Source organism: Oncorhynchus gorbuscha, linkage group LG05 (assembly GCF_021184085.1).
Source record: "Oncorhynchus gorbuscha isolate QuinsamMale2020 ecotype Even-year linkage group LG05, OgorEven_v1.0, whole genome shotgun sequence".
Classification (NCBI taxonomy): Eukaryota; Metazoa; Chordata; class Actinopteri; order Salmoniformes; family Salmonidae; genus Oncorhynchus; species Oncorhynchus gorbuscha.
In genome coordinates, this window is record NC_060177.1 from 26,418,843 (window position 1) to 26,433,445 (window position 14,603).

Here is a 14,603-nt window from a genome sequence, read left to right on the forward strand (position 1 = left end):
AAGATGGTGGATTACGTCCTTGCATCGACTACCGGGGACTCAATGCCATAACCGTCCGTAACCGTTACCCGCTACCCCTTATGGCCACAGCCTTCGAGCTGCTCCAGGAAGCAGTTGTTTTCACTAAGCTTGACCTGCGGAACGCATACCATCTTGTGCGGATCAGACCTGGTGACAAGTGGAAGACCTCTTTCAACACGCCTACTGGTCACTATGAATACTTGGTGATGCCCTTCGGCCTGACCAATGCCCCAGCGGTGTTCCAAGCGCTCATAAACGATGTTCTTAGGGATATGCTTAACATATTTGTGTTCGTTTACTTGGATGACATCCTCATCTTTTCGAGCTCTCTTCAAGAACACACAAAGCATGTCAGACAAGTACTCAAACGCCTCCTAGACAGCCATCTGTACGTTAAGCCGGAAAAATGTGAATTCCATTCATCCCGAGTACAATTCCTGTGATTTGTAGTGGAACCCGGTCGAGTCCAAATGGACCCCAGGAAGGTAGGGGCAGTAGCGGATTGGCCCACCCCCAAATCCGTTAAGGAAGTTCAGTGTTTCCTGGGCTTCACTAACTTTTACCGCAAGTTCATCAAGAACTTCAGCTTGGTGGCAGCCCCTCTCTCAACTTTAACCAAGGGTGGCAATGCAAGGTTTTTGTGGGGAAGAGAAGCTGAGACGGCCTTCCAAGGACTCAAGCAGCGCGTCCTCTCTGCTCCCATCCTGATACTACCGACTACGGATGAACCGTTTGTGGTGGAGGTAGACGCCTCAGAGGTTGGTGTTGGAGCTGTCCTGTCTCAGAGGGGTGAAGACAAGAAGCTTCATCCGTGCGCTTTCTTCTCACACCGGCTTACCCCGGCTGAGAGGAACTACGATGTGGGGGATTGTGAACTCCTAGCGGTTAAGATGGCATTGAAGGAATGGAGACACTGGCTCGAGGGGGCTTCTCACCCGTTTCAAGTGCTTACGGACCACAAAAATCTGGAGTATATCCAGCAGGCGAAGCGGTTGAACTCTAGACAAGCTAGATGGTCTCTTTTCTTCAATCGATTCCAGTTTATCCTCACCTATCGGCCCGGGTCGAAGAATCTCAAACCGGATGCCCTGTCCCGAGTCTACGCTCCTGCCATTCGAGATGACACGGACATGCCTGTCCTTCCTGCTGCTAAGATCGTGGCTCCGATCTCGTGGCAAGTTGAGGATACCGTGAGACGAGCTCAAGCTATTGAACCGGACCCGAAAGAAGGTCCTGCCAATCGGTTGTTTGTCCCCAAGGCAGTGAGGACTCAGGTCCTTCTGTGGGGGCACTCCTCTCGCCTCACCTGTCACCCGGGCGTAGGTCGCACCTTGGAGTTCATCCAGCGTAAGTTCTGGTGGCCTACCATAAGAGAAGACGTTGCCACTTTCGTCAATGCCTGCCCCGTGTGCTGCCAGGGCAAATCTTCTCAACTCCGCCCGCAAGGACTCCTTCACCCTTTACCTGTTCCCCACAGACCCTGGTCCCATATCTCGTTGGACTTTATTACTGGCCTTCCTCCATCCCATGGCAATACTACTATCCTAGTCATAATCGACAGGTTTTCAAAGGCGGCCAGGTTCGTCCCTCTGACTAAGTTACCTTCTGCCAAGGAAACGGCTGAGTTGGTAATTAATCATGTGTTCCGAGTCTTCGGCATTCCTCAAGATATGGTTTCTGACAGAGGTCCCCAGTTCGCCCCTAGGTTTTGGAAGGCCTTCTGCCAACTCATGGGAGCTTCTGCCAGTCTATCTTCAGGGTACCAACCGGAGTCCAACGGCCAAACAGAGAGGATTAATCAAGAGCTGGAAACCGCCCTCCGATGTATGACTCGTAACAACCCGTCCACATGGTCATCCTTCATTGTTTGGGCCGAATACGCGCACAACACCTTGCGCTCCTCCTCCACTGGTATGTCCCCGCACGAGTGTCAGTTTGGCTATGCCCCTCCATTGTTCCCGGACCAGGAGGCAGAAGTCAGAGTGCCTTCAGCCTTGAAGTTCGTCAGACGCTGTCGGCTTATGTGGAGGAAGACCCGTCTTAATCTTATGCGTTCCTCACAGAGGTACCAACAACAAGCCAACAGATGTCGCCGTCCTGGGCCTACCCTGCGCCCCGGCCAGAGAGTCTGGCTCTCCACAAGAAACTTACCACTACGGGTGGAGTCTCGCAAGCTGTCCCAAAAATACATCGGTCCATTTAAGGTTGCCAGGAGAGTTAACCCTGTTTCTTATCGCCTACACTTACCCAGATCCCTTAAGATTAATCCCACGTTTCACATTTCCTTATTAAAACCTGTTGTTTTTTCTCTCCCCTTGTCCCGGCAGACAGACATCCCCCTCCGCCTCGTGTCATTGGAGGCCAGCCGGCTTATACCGTCCATCGGATACTGGATTCCCGCCGGGTGCAGCGGTCCTGGCAGTATCTGGTGGACTGGGAAGGCTACGGTCCTGAGGAGCGCTCCTGGGTTCCTGCCAAAGACATACTGGACCCTGACCTCATTCGTCAGTTCAGGGCCCTCCACCCTGAGAGAGCTGGTAGGAACGTCAGGAGCCGTTCCTAAGGGGGGGGGGGGGGATTCTGTCAGGATTTGGCCAGGGTTGTTCCGGTTTTTGGTCACTAGATGCCCCCATTGTGCCTTTTGACCTTTTGTTTTCCCTTGATCCCCATTATTATTTGCACCTGTGCCTCGTTTCCCCTGATTGTATTTAAACCCTTTGTTTTACTCAGTTCTTTGCTCTGTGTTTGTATGTTAGCACCCAGCCCTAGTACTCTGTGAGCTCTTGTTGATCCCGGTGGACTCTCTTGTGGAGTTCTGTTTTTTGTTATTGTTTGTTTGTTTTTGAGTATCTTTTGAGGCTTTTTGTGCTGTGCCTTCCACCTTGTGGATTTGCCTTTTTGTCTTGGAGGATTGCCTTTGTTCTTGTGGAATTCCTTTTGAGTTTGTGGAGTTACATGTTTTCCTGAAGAACTTCACTTTTTACTTCATTAAATACGCCGTCTCAAGTACTGCTGTGTCTGCCTCATCTTCTGGGTTCTGCTGACTATTCGTGGCTCAGTTGGTTTAGTGACTGTTTCTCACTCCGGAGACCCGGGTTCGTAACCGGGTCCTGACACAAGAGGCATTGTTGCTTCTTCTTCACCACCACCTCACGTCTGTGTGAGTGGACCATTTCAGTTTGTCTGTGATGTGTACGCCGAGGAACTTAAAACTTTCCACCTTCTCCACTGCTGTCCCTTCGATGTGGATAGGGGGGTGCTCCCTTTGCTGCTTCCTGAAGTACAAGATCATCTCCTTCGTTTTGTTGACATTGAGTGAGAGGTTGTTTTCCTGACACCACACTCTGAGTGCCCTCACCTCCCTGGAGGCTCTCTCATCGTTGTTGGTAATCAAGCCCACTACTGTTGAGTCATCTGCAAACTTGATGATTGAGTTGGAGGCGTGCATGGCTTCGCAGTCATGGGTGAACAGGGAGTACAGGAGGGGGCTGAGTACGCACCCTTGAAGGTCCTGGGTTGGCGTGGTTACACGTGACCTGCAGTTGTGAGGCCAGTTGGACGTACTGCCAAATACTCTAAAATTGTGCCACATTTTGGCTTATAGTAGGGCAACATTAAATTATCTGGCAACTGCTCTGGTGGACATTCCTGCAGTCAGCATGCCAATTGTAAACTCCCTCAAAGCTTGAGACATCTGTGGCATTGTGTTGTGACAAAACTGCACATTTAAGTGTGGTCTTTTCTTGTGCCCAGCACAAGGTGTACCTCTGTAATAATCATGCTGTTTAATCAGCTTCTTTATATGCCACACCTGTCAGGTGGATGGATTATCTTGGTAAGGGGAAAATGCTCAATAACAGGAATGTAAACAAATTTGTCCACAACATTTCAGAGAAATAAGCTTTTTGTGCATATGGAACATTTCTGGGATCTTTTATTTCAGCTCATGAAACTTTGGACCAATACTTTTGTTCAGTAAAGATCCTTGTTTGCTTGGTTTATTGTTTTTCCTGTTGATCCTATCAGGTGTTGTGGTGGGAAAGTGACAGACTGACTCCCCACTATTCTGCATGGTTGTCATGGTTTCAGAAGTTGATCCATCCACAGCATTCTGCAAAGTCATGCCAGGGATGTTGGCACCTTTAAATGCCTCATACCAGAATAGGAAAGAAAGTGATTGAGGAATTTAAATCCCTAATTACAGGTGTATCACACTTATATGACATACTGTAATAAGTTATAATTTTTTTCCAATCAAGATTTTTTATTTGGAAATAATTATCAAAATATTTGCCGTGAGGTCACTGTCTTCGAAATCAGTCATCCGAATAAACTTGAAATAAACAAATAATGACAGTCAGTGGAATAAATGCTATCCTAGCATGTCAGCTATTTTGAGTTGATAAATAGACTTTTCTAAAAGGCTTCCCTATCTTAGTTCTGTCCATTAGAAACATTATTGACTTACGGGCTTTCAGAGTCTTGACTAAACCTACAATAATTTTACTCTGGGGACTGCATGTACTTGTAATACTATTGACAATGATATTACTCCTCGTGTGCAACAATAGTGCAGGCCTGAGTTAGTCAGAGAGACATTCTGTATCCATATGGTCCCTTTCCATCAGGAGACATAATGTGATGTGTGATGAATTGAGCTCTGTCACCTGAATGCAGAACCACCATTCCCCAGACATGGTTCTTATTAATCTCTGCTGTTCACATCCCCCAAGAGGGCTCTTCAGAACACATGTTCTCTATCTGGAAGCCTCCACCACACAGAGAGTCATGTTTTGGATGTGAAGATGTGTTCTGCCTTATGCCGTCACAGCATGGAAAAGTGTTATGTAGAAAGTCAGGGGGATTAGTACCTGCTGCTCCATACCCATCATAAGATGTAATAACATACTCACTACGTGGTCTGTATCACCTGACTGATATGTCTGCAGACTCCTCACTGCCTGGAGCAAAACTACTCTGCTAATCTTGAGGAGACTGCAGCTGGTACCGCAGAAGAGGGCGAGAGAGTGTAAGGGCTGAGAGAGAGAGATAAATTAGTGAAGGTTCATGAGAAAGCAAGGGATAGTGCAGGATAGTGTTGTGAGAGGGAGAGGTTTGAAGGAGGCTTCAGTGTTGTAACATTTCACAGCATCGCTCACACTAAAGCTCAGCCCTAATAGTCATCCTTGTTTATGATCCTACTGTTCTGCTTGGAAACCACACCAGACCCAGAGGGGGAAATAGATGAGTTGGCCATGTCTTCTCCAAGCAATGTGAATCTTATTACCTGTGTTGTGGCCATGCTTTCTGGATGCCATTTAACCCCCTGAGCTGAAGATGATTATCTGGACACTTTCTATGACAGCAACATTCATCATTCAGCACCAGTGTGGCCAGGGGCCTCGCTGTGATTGTTTGGTATGGTCCTCGACTACTGTGGAACAGAAGGTAATGAGGGAACTCATGCACCGTCTCCCTGTGACGTCCTGACCAGGGGATATCATTTTGTTCTCCACAGCCTCTTAATGTCTCTAGACTCGGATTTGTTTTGCAAAGCAATATATCAAACGGGTTTGCACAATGAAAATCAAGTTTACCTATAAGGCTTTTGTCTTGGAGAAAGGCATTGATGTGTTTGTCTTTTTTTCTTCCTCTGCTTTGAAGAGTGGCTTTGAAGCCACAGATTTCAATTACTACAAACTATTTCTGAACGCCCTGAGCATCACAGAGGCAATTCTCTCCTGTGTCCGTGAGTCAAGTGATGTCCTGGAGAGGTCCATAATAAAGTTGAGGGGGCTATTAGAGGAATGCAGCCGGAGAATGCACAAAGCTCCCCCCTAGAGATGCACATCAACCAGCTGTATCCTGCTCCTCCAAACCAGTCAGTCTTTCACAGCACTCCAGGAAATGAACACCCCTCCAGAAACACAACTCTAGTATGCTTTATGCTGTCCTGATCACTCAGGGAAGAACCCATTTTTACCTTGGGCCACATCCATTTGTCTGTTGCCTAGGAATTGTCAGTGACCTGACACCTGAATGCATATCGGTTGTTTTCGGACAATTGTTTACTGTTGTTGCAGAGCTCTCCCTCCCAACCAGCCTGGCTGTTCCACTCTGCTCCCTGACGCCTCAGATCTGGCATTGGCAGGAGGCAGGCAAGGCAGCTCTGGACAATCTGATTTATGGTCCTCTCAGACAGCACTTGTTAAAACTCAGCACCAGCAGTGTTTTCCCCTCACCAGCCTATCAGGCAGAAGGCCATTACTGACACTGGCATTACTCAGGATGTACTACCACCGTAGCCAGGCTACAGATAACCCAAGCCTCAGTAGATTCACTAGTCCACCTTGTCCTGGAAATATGTTTCGATTTCTCATTAATGAGACTGTCATGGTTAAAGTCTGCTGAGTTGGCACCTACATCTTGTGTAACACAAGCTTGAACCACACTTTCAATGCTTTAATGCTGTCGTCTGTATTCTATCTGTATCCTATCCTACAGCCGAGAAGTATTCTCAACACAGCACCTTTTCTGTCGCTACTTGTTGCCCAGTGGACTCCTGCTCAGCTGTCTCTTGTCACTAACTGAGCTAGGGCATTAGTATTACGTAGTTGTATATCACGGCACAGCTCTCGGTTTGGCCACACCAGATCTGGCGTTACCTCCCAGGCTGAGCCATGCTTGGCACTGTTGCCATAGGAACTAAGGCCCTGCATTGACAAATAGGCCGGAGTGTAGCCAGGGACCTCTCCGAACGTGGGGGTGGGAAGAGAGTGACCAGGCTGCCACAACCTGTTATGACACCCTAGAGACATTTTCACTGACCAGTGACCTGTAGGACTGTGAAATCTATCAGCAGCATGTGGGTTCTCTGACACACTGAAATGAGCCGTGCTAAGACAGGCATGTATTATGGGTTGTTATCATTGTTAGCTACTGATTCCACCACATGGTCTGATCATTCCTGTTTATTCCAGTGATTCAAATGGCTGTTGTCATCCACCCCATGTTTGCTCTGGTTCCTGCACCTTTCTATTACCACTATCATGTAAATGAAGGCTCTTAAATCTTGGCCTTAGCTACGCTTGTTGATTTAATGACCTCACACCTGGCAAACCTGGCCTGTGTAAGACAGCATGATGAACACAGTCCTCTCCTCTCGTAGTAGGCAGTAAGCTGAATGTGTCCAAATGGCAAAGGAACTGAAGCCCCCAGAAAAAGTTGTTTACTGTTATCTGTTCATCTGTAATACATGGAGGAAAATGGATGGCTGACTAGTATTAGTGAATTGTTCATAAACATGTGAAATGATAGACATTAATGTTATTCATCAGTGTGCAGTCCAACTGATTTGCAGAGATGAATTGAACAACATGTAAACGGCTGTAAATAACTAGATAATAACACTGTGATTCCTAAACCCTATTCACTTTCATTAAATCTATTTTTAATAATGTAATTTTTTTCCTTATATGCACAGCATTGGAAATATGAATTTCTGTATCACTTGACTGAGTGGACTATTTTCCTCTGCATTGTTAAATGTGTCAAGTCAAGATATCTCAACATGTGTCCATCACAGCACACCGTGTTTCCTTCAGGTGATCGACGGGAGCTTGTGAATTTTCTAACGATAATAATAGCACATCAGAATTTCCAGAATAATGACAGTTTCTCTTTTGCTCCATTAAGAAGTCTGAAATGTCACTTGTGATAATGTCACTTGTGATAATGCACTTATATTTTTTGTGGCTATTAGCAGTCTTTTGGGTATTTCCAATCCACAGATGTGGTAGACATTTTTAGATGGGATCTCTTTATTTCTGCGGACAACATCCCAATTTGAAGACTATTAGTACATTTTCAAAAAGACAAGCTTAGCTTTCCCACTCAGTACTGTACTATCTTTTTCATATGCACTTACAGGAAGTATTTACACCCCTTGATTTAAAAATTGTTTTTTGTTACATCCTGAGTTTAAAATTGATTAAATTGAGAATTTGTGTCACTGATCTACACACAATAACTAATAATATCAAAGTGGAATGATGTTTTTCTAAATGTTTAGTAGTGGTGGCTGCATCATGTTATGGGTATGCTTGTAATCATTAAGGATTGGGGAGTTTTTCAGGATACAAAATACACTCAATGGAGCTAAGCACAGGCACAATCCTGGAGGAAAACCTGCTTCAGTCTGCTTTCCACCAGACACTGGGAGATTAATTCACCTTCCAGCAGGACAATAACCTAAAACACAAGGCCAAATATACACTGGAGTTGCTTACCAAGAAGACAGTGAATGTTCCTGAGTGGCTGAGTTACTTGTCTAGAAATGATTAACAACCAATTTGACAGAGCTTGAAGATTTCGAAAAAAAGAATAGTCGTCAAAAATTGTGCAATCCGGTTGTGCAAAGTTCTTAGAGATTTACCCAGAAAGACTCACAGCTGTAAACTCTGCCAAAGGTGATTCTAACATGTATTGACTCAGTGGTGTGAATACTTATGTAAATTAGATATTTGAAAAAATATATACACAAAAGTTTGGGTCACTTAGAAATGTCCTTGTTTTTGAAAGAAAATCTATTTTTTTGTCTATTGAATTAACATGAAATTGATCAGAAATACAGTGTAGACATTGTTAATGTTGTAAATTACTTTTGTTGCTGGAAATTGTAGACTTTATGGAATATCTACATAGGCGTACAGAGGCCCATTATCAGAAACCATTACTCTTGTGCTCCAATGGCACGTTGTGTTAGCTAATCCAAGTTTATAATTTTAAAAGGCTAATTGATCATTAGAAAACCCTTTTGCAATTATGTTAGCACAGCTGAAACTGTTGTTCTGATTAAAATCAAGGACGTTTCTAAGTGACCTGAAACTTTTGAACGGTAGTGTATATTTCTAAAACCATGTTTTCACTTTGTCATTACGGGGTATTGTGTGTAGATGGGTGTGAAAAAATGCTATTTAATCCTTTTTGAATTCAGGCTATAACAAGAACATGTGGAGTAAGTCAAGGGGTATGATTACTTTCTGAAGGCACTGTATTTTAAAAGGAACATATGCTTTGTCCTCTTACTAGCACACCATAGAACAGCAGTCTTGCCAAATTCAATGAAAACCTACTTTTGTTGTTGTGGGACAATGATCTGAAAAGAACTTGGCCACACTGGCCACCATAAACACATTGAAGGTCTTAGGAACCCACATCCAGTTGAATCTTCTCCATGTCAGCATTTTCCTTTTCAGATTTTAGAGTCACTCTAGCTCACATGGTGACAAGATTCTGTTATTTGGTGGCACAAAGGGAGGTCTTTTTTGCGTGGTGAAAAAATATTTTCCCTTATAAAGCTTTTGTAACACGGGTCTATTGATGCTATGGCTTTAGTTACCTCTCTTACTCTCAAGCAATTTCCTATGCTACAAACATCTGTCGTGGAAAAATTCTTACACAGGGACACTCAAATTCAATCTTAAATGAATCATTGTTTATTGTCAGCGCGCTGGAGAGGTTCCAACCAACTCAATGCACCATAGAACACATGTCTGTCAGAAGCTTTTCCTGGGCAGTCCCAGCAGTTGTCTTATATACAGCTATACACAGACAAGTTATATTTGCATGATTTAGCATAATTAATTAATCATTATCATTTTGTTTCATTCATGGGACCGACCAAAACTGTTTCATAACATGTGACAGACCAACACCTCATGAGGCTTCTCCTCTCTAAGCTGAGACCTTAACTGAGATATCGTTTGTTCGTTCTCAAAACAACGTCTGGGTGTACTGCCAAATTGCAGTTACTGATAAGAGGAGGATTTGTTCAGTCAACCACTTGCATGAACACAGACATTGGTTTATATAACAGCACATGAATAGAACACAGGAATTAGTTATAAGCACAAACATTCAAATTCCCATTACACACCTCCGCCTGAACCAGCTATAATATGACTGACAATGTAATCATCTTCTTCAGAATTTCTGCCTTTCCTGTCATTTGGGGTCTTGTTGGATGTTGGAATCTATTAGAATATGTGACAGGAGCTGTGTGCCTAGAGATCGATCTCCTGTGTGAGGCTGGTGTGGGATGCCGTTGCCTTTTCCTGCTGTGGGAGGAGGATCTGTTCATTAACCAGCTGCCCACATTCATCTGGGAGGACCGCTCTCTGCTAACATTCAGATTACAGCTGCCTGATAACGAATGTTAAGTCATTTATCAAGCCTGACAATGCTTTTTCGGAAAGGGCCTTCTGATCCTCATAGGCTTGGCACTCACCGGTACAACACATCACAATGCTACTTCTGGCATGGTCTCAGAAAGGAATTCCAAGATATGACTGTTTAACATCGCAGGGATACCACCGGGATGCAGCCATACCTGGTTGTGTAAGCAGAAGCTTTTCCGTAAAATTTCCAAGTGAGTTCTTTGAAGTCCATTCGGAAGTTATTTTTGTGGTTTGTTGGTGAAATGAGTTGTGCAATTGTCAGCAGTTGTGGGAGGACAGATACTGTAGCTGTCTATGGAGCTCTCCGTGATGTTGTCTTGGGAGGATAATCGTGCAGCATGTGAGTTTCAGCTTTGTATGAGCGAGAGAGAGAGAGAGAGAAAGGGAAAGGTGTGTTTATGAGATGTTTTGTATTTTTCCTGGGAACCTTGTGCTCTGCTGTCAGTGAGGTTTGGCGTGAAATGCAGGGTATTCTCTGGATCCACAGCCCATGAAGAGCCTCATTAAAGGGAAGTGAGGTGGCGAGCCAGGGGAAAAGACTCCCATTGCTTGTGTGCGTGGGATGAGAATTCAGGGGGCGTTGGTTAGTGTAAATGCTGAGCCTGGAAAACGGTTCTCGCCTGGGTGGAGGGTGTGTCTTCAGAATGGAATGAAGGAAAGGTTGCCTGGATACCCATGTAGCATTGCCTGTCTAACTTGGAGTGTCTTGGCCAATTAGGGTGTAATCGGGATCTAGACAGGGAGTACAGTAGGGGTTCACCATGGATAAAGCATGGCGGAGCCTCCTTGCTGGTTCTCAGATATGTGCCTGCTTCACAATTTACCCCCTACCGACTCTCCAACCAGCCACAATTCTCCATCATTGTTAATTAACATCACATTAACAGTCCCTGACCTGCTTCTGCTTTAGGCTATGTCATTTCTTTTAACTAAAGAATGTTTTGGAAACAATGGGATCCAGACAAAGAGGTACATTGTCTGTGTGTACCATGGTAATGAGAACAGTGATATAGGCCATCCACGGTCAACATCTCTGAGGGGTTGAACTATTCCCATGTAGTGATTATGTTTGATCCCCATGAGTTTTAATGAGCGAGATCAGAGAGTAATCACATTACCCTTTTCCATGAAACCCCTCTACCTTCCAGCACAGTTATTGAATGACTTTATAGTATACATCATTTCCAATGCAGTAACTCTGATAATGGCTTTGAACACAGGAACAAACACTGGCACAGACTGCTGGTTCACAGTCTGGATTATGTTGTTCTGGTTTCATGCTTGAGTTCCTTCCACCCTCCTCAGCCCATGAAAAGACTCAATGCCCTTAAGCATTCCGCATGTGAAATGAACGAGTGTGCTTGCATACCCCATTAAAAGACCTTTGCTTGAAAAATTAGAAAAAAGTGTCAATACTACTGTTTGTCCATCTTGAGACGCCGTAGCCACTTCCTCAAAATAGACAGAATAATTTTATATTTTTGACAAATCGCGCAATTTTACATTTAACTAAGATGTTATTTTCAGTATATCTCAAGTGAATAAATTTGCATGAAAACGATTTGTCTCTCATCAATTAACTGTTTGTTGTCATTCAAGAATCCCTAATGTTGACCAATCATCGACAAAGGGGCGTAGACTTCGACTACTGACTTCGGCTTGCCTCAAGATATTTTTTGTGCACAAACATGCCGAACAAAAACGTCACAAAATGTTGTCATAATATATGGACAAACTGTTCCAAACTGTTTCGGATGGGAAGCCTGCAGACACCTTAAATCTAGATCTTCTTTAACAAAGGAACCTAAAGATTAAGAGATGGGGGGTGGAGATGAGGTGGGGGATGGATTAACCATGTAAGGTGTCACAGCCGCCCAAACCAACACAACTGTCTCACATTGAAAGTACTCTGTTTGCAGTGGCTTGTAGGAAAATGCTGAGGCAATATTTGTCAGAAATGGAGGGATCCACTGAATCACAGTAATTGTATGACCTCACAAGGCTGTATTTATGATCCCACTTTTTCCCCCATCACATCATTTATTTACTAACATCTTAATTTATGTATGGACAGGGATTGGTGCACCTACCTGGTAGAAATGGTTTTCTCATGGTGTACCTACTGAGTACTGTCTGGATAGCACGCCACTTGGATATCCCAAGGCAAAAAATATTTGCCATTCAAACTGGATAAAATGGTCTCATTCAAATACATTTTAGATTATATCAGTTTTTAGTCTTGAAAGAAAAGAAAAATAGTTATTGTTCCAACTTCAAACATCGGTGCTACTCAAGTCTGGTAAATCCTGTTGGAGTTGTAGGAGGAATAACATGGGGATTAGATCTAATTCCACAACCCACCACCCATCAGGTTGGAGTGGCTCACAGCTGCCACTACTAAAGCAGCCAGTCTCCACTTTGAGTCAATGGTCATTGAAAACTCATTTTTAACAAGCTATTGTACACTGGGATATTCTGTGTGGCTGAGTTAGTAAGCATGTATTAGATTTATTTTGAACATTATGAATGATAATTATTCACATGCTGATAATTGTTTACCTACAGGGAGGGATGTGACTCAAGGCTCTACGCTGACCATTTTAACAGGGAGCACATGAAATTTAAGAGCGCAATTAGAAATATTTGAGGTAACAAGCAGTTTTCTTTGTTGCAATGATGCAAGCGTATACTCCGTGGCACCAAGGGCCTGCTGTACAGTGAAGGAATCATTGCAACAATTATCATCTGGGTGATTTTATTTTAAGAGCACTGGTGCTCCTATATTAAAATTCCAGGTCACACAGCAAAATATTTAGGTACATATGCAAGTAAAATGGTCACACTGTAGAGCCATGTGACTCATGTTTTCCATTGCAGAGTGCATCATGTTGAATTACACAGAGCCTTCTAGTGCATCTCCCTGTATTTGACTGCAGGATTGTTCATGGTACACTCATTTTCCTAATTGTGATCTCAAGTGGGTTTCTGGTAATGCAAACACTACTGCCATTAGAAATGACCAGGGATGAATGAAAGGAAATTAGAGATCTATCCAACCCGAGGGGAATGAAACAACACACAATCAGGGAAAACACAATATGTGCTCAATGGATTTCGGAATCATTGTAGAAATGTTACCGTTGATACATTTCCATGCTAAAGATATTACAATAATGTAATGGTTGCCTACTCATGACTCTCAGTTGCTTCCTTTCAAAACACTCAAAGACAATTGCTCCATTATATGGATATGACTTTGAAAATGCACAGTGCCTTGAAAGATATATTTTGAACTACTCTCTCAGTGATGCGTTTTATTGTGCTCGCCAGGCCATGGACTGCTGTAAATGGATTCATTCTGCAGTAATCACACTGAGCATAGAGGCAATATCCCTGAGATGCATCAGGGCAGACTGGTCTCAGCTATCCCTTCTCTGCTGTACGTAGCAACAGGTGATGGGGAGCATGGGGAGTGGTGTGCTTTGAGCACTGAAACATTGGGATTGGTGAAACGTCACCACATAGAACAAAGAGTATAGAGGCAGAGATGCAACTTTAAAATGGAGTCTGACAGTAAGGTAAGAATACTTGGAAGGGCAGCCCTAAAGTGGTCTCCAGTGGCATTGACTTAGAGGAGGTAATCATTATAGGTCATCTCATCATGCTATATGTCATACTGTGAAATGGTGTGATGAAAAGTATTGGCGTGGCAGGGTTGACCTCCTTAGAAGTAGGAGGAATACACTTGCAGCACCTTTTTTTTAGGTGGGCGGGGAGCAGTTCCAATCATCTGTAAATGTCATGAGCTCTGACGGAGGGTTTGGGTATTGACTGAGTCTGGCTAGATGAAGGACAGGGACGCTAATCTTCTCCGGCCATATATCAATTCAGAAAAGCCATCAGACCACGTCACGCAATATACAAATTACAGTATTCTAGAAATGACACAGATTTTTTCAGTCCTGTGAAATGGTGTGATGATCGTCATGCTTTGTGCACATCCTGGCTGTGTTAAATGTGTGCTGGCTCTGATGACTTTACTGAATGATTATACAGTGACCTGCACTGATTTATTTGAGAGAAAACCGGTGTGTGCTTCAAGTTACTGTCTGTCTGGGAAGTGGAATGTTTGACCTCTCACTTCCACCCAGCTGAATGAACAGGCAGTAACCTTTTAAAACATGGCCCTCAGCTTAGCACATGTAGCAACTGTTCCGCTCAGATAATAACACTCTGATCATTCTAAATGAGAGCATGTACTGACACTGGTCGTATGATTGGTTGAGTTTGGAATCTGAACACCAATTAGTTGTGGTTGTTGGCTGTAATTTGTTGGGCTGTGTA

The 14,603-nt window shown here is 43.9% G+C and overlaps 1 protein-coding gene across 1 annotated transcript in view; it reads left to right on the forward strand.

Moving 5' to 3' along the window:
• LOC124035754 (synaptic vesicle membrane protein VAT-1 homolog-like) overlaps positions 1–14,603 on the forward strand; it is a 38,168-nt gene that overhangs the window by 17,529 nt on the left and 6,036 nt on the right. The gene's annotated exons all lie outside the window — the stretch shown is intronic.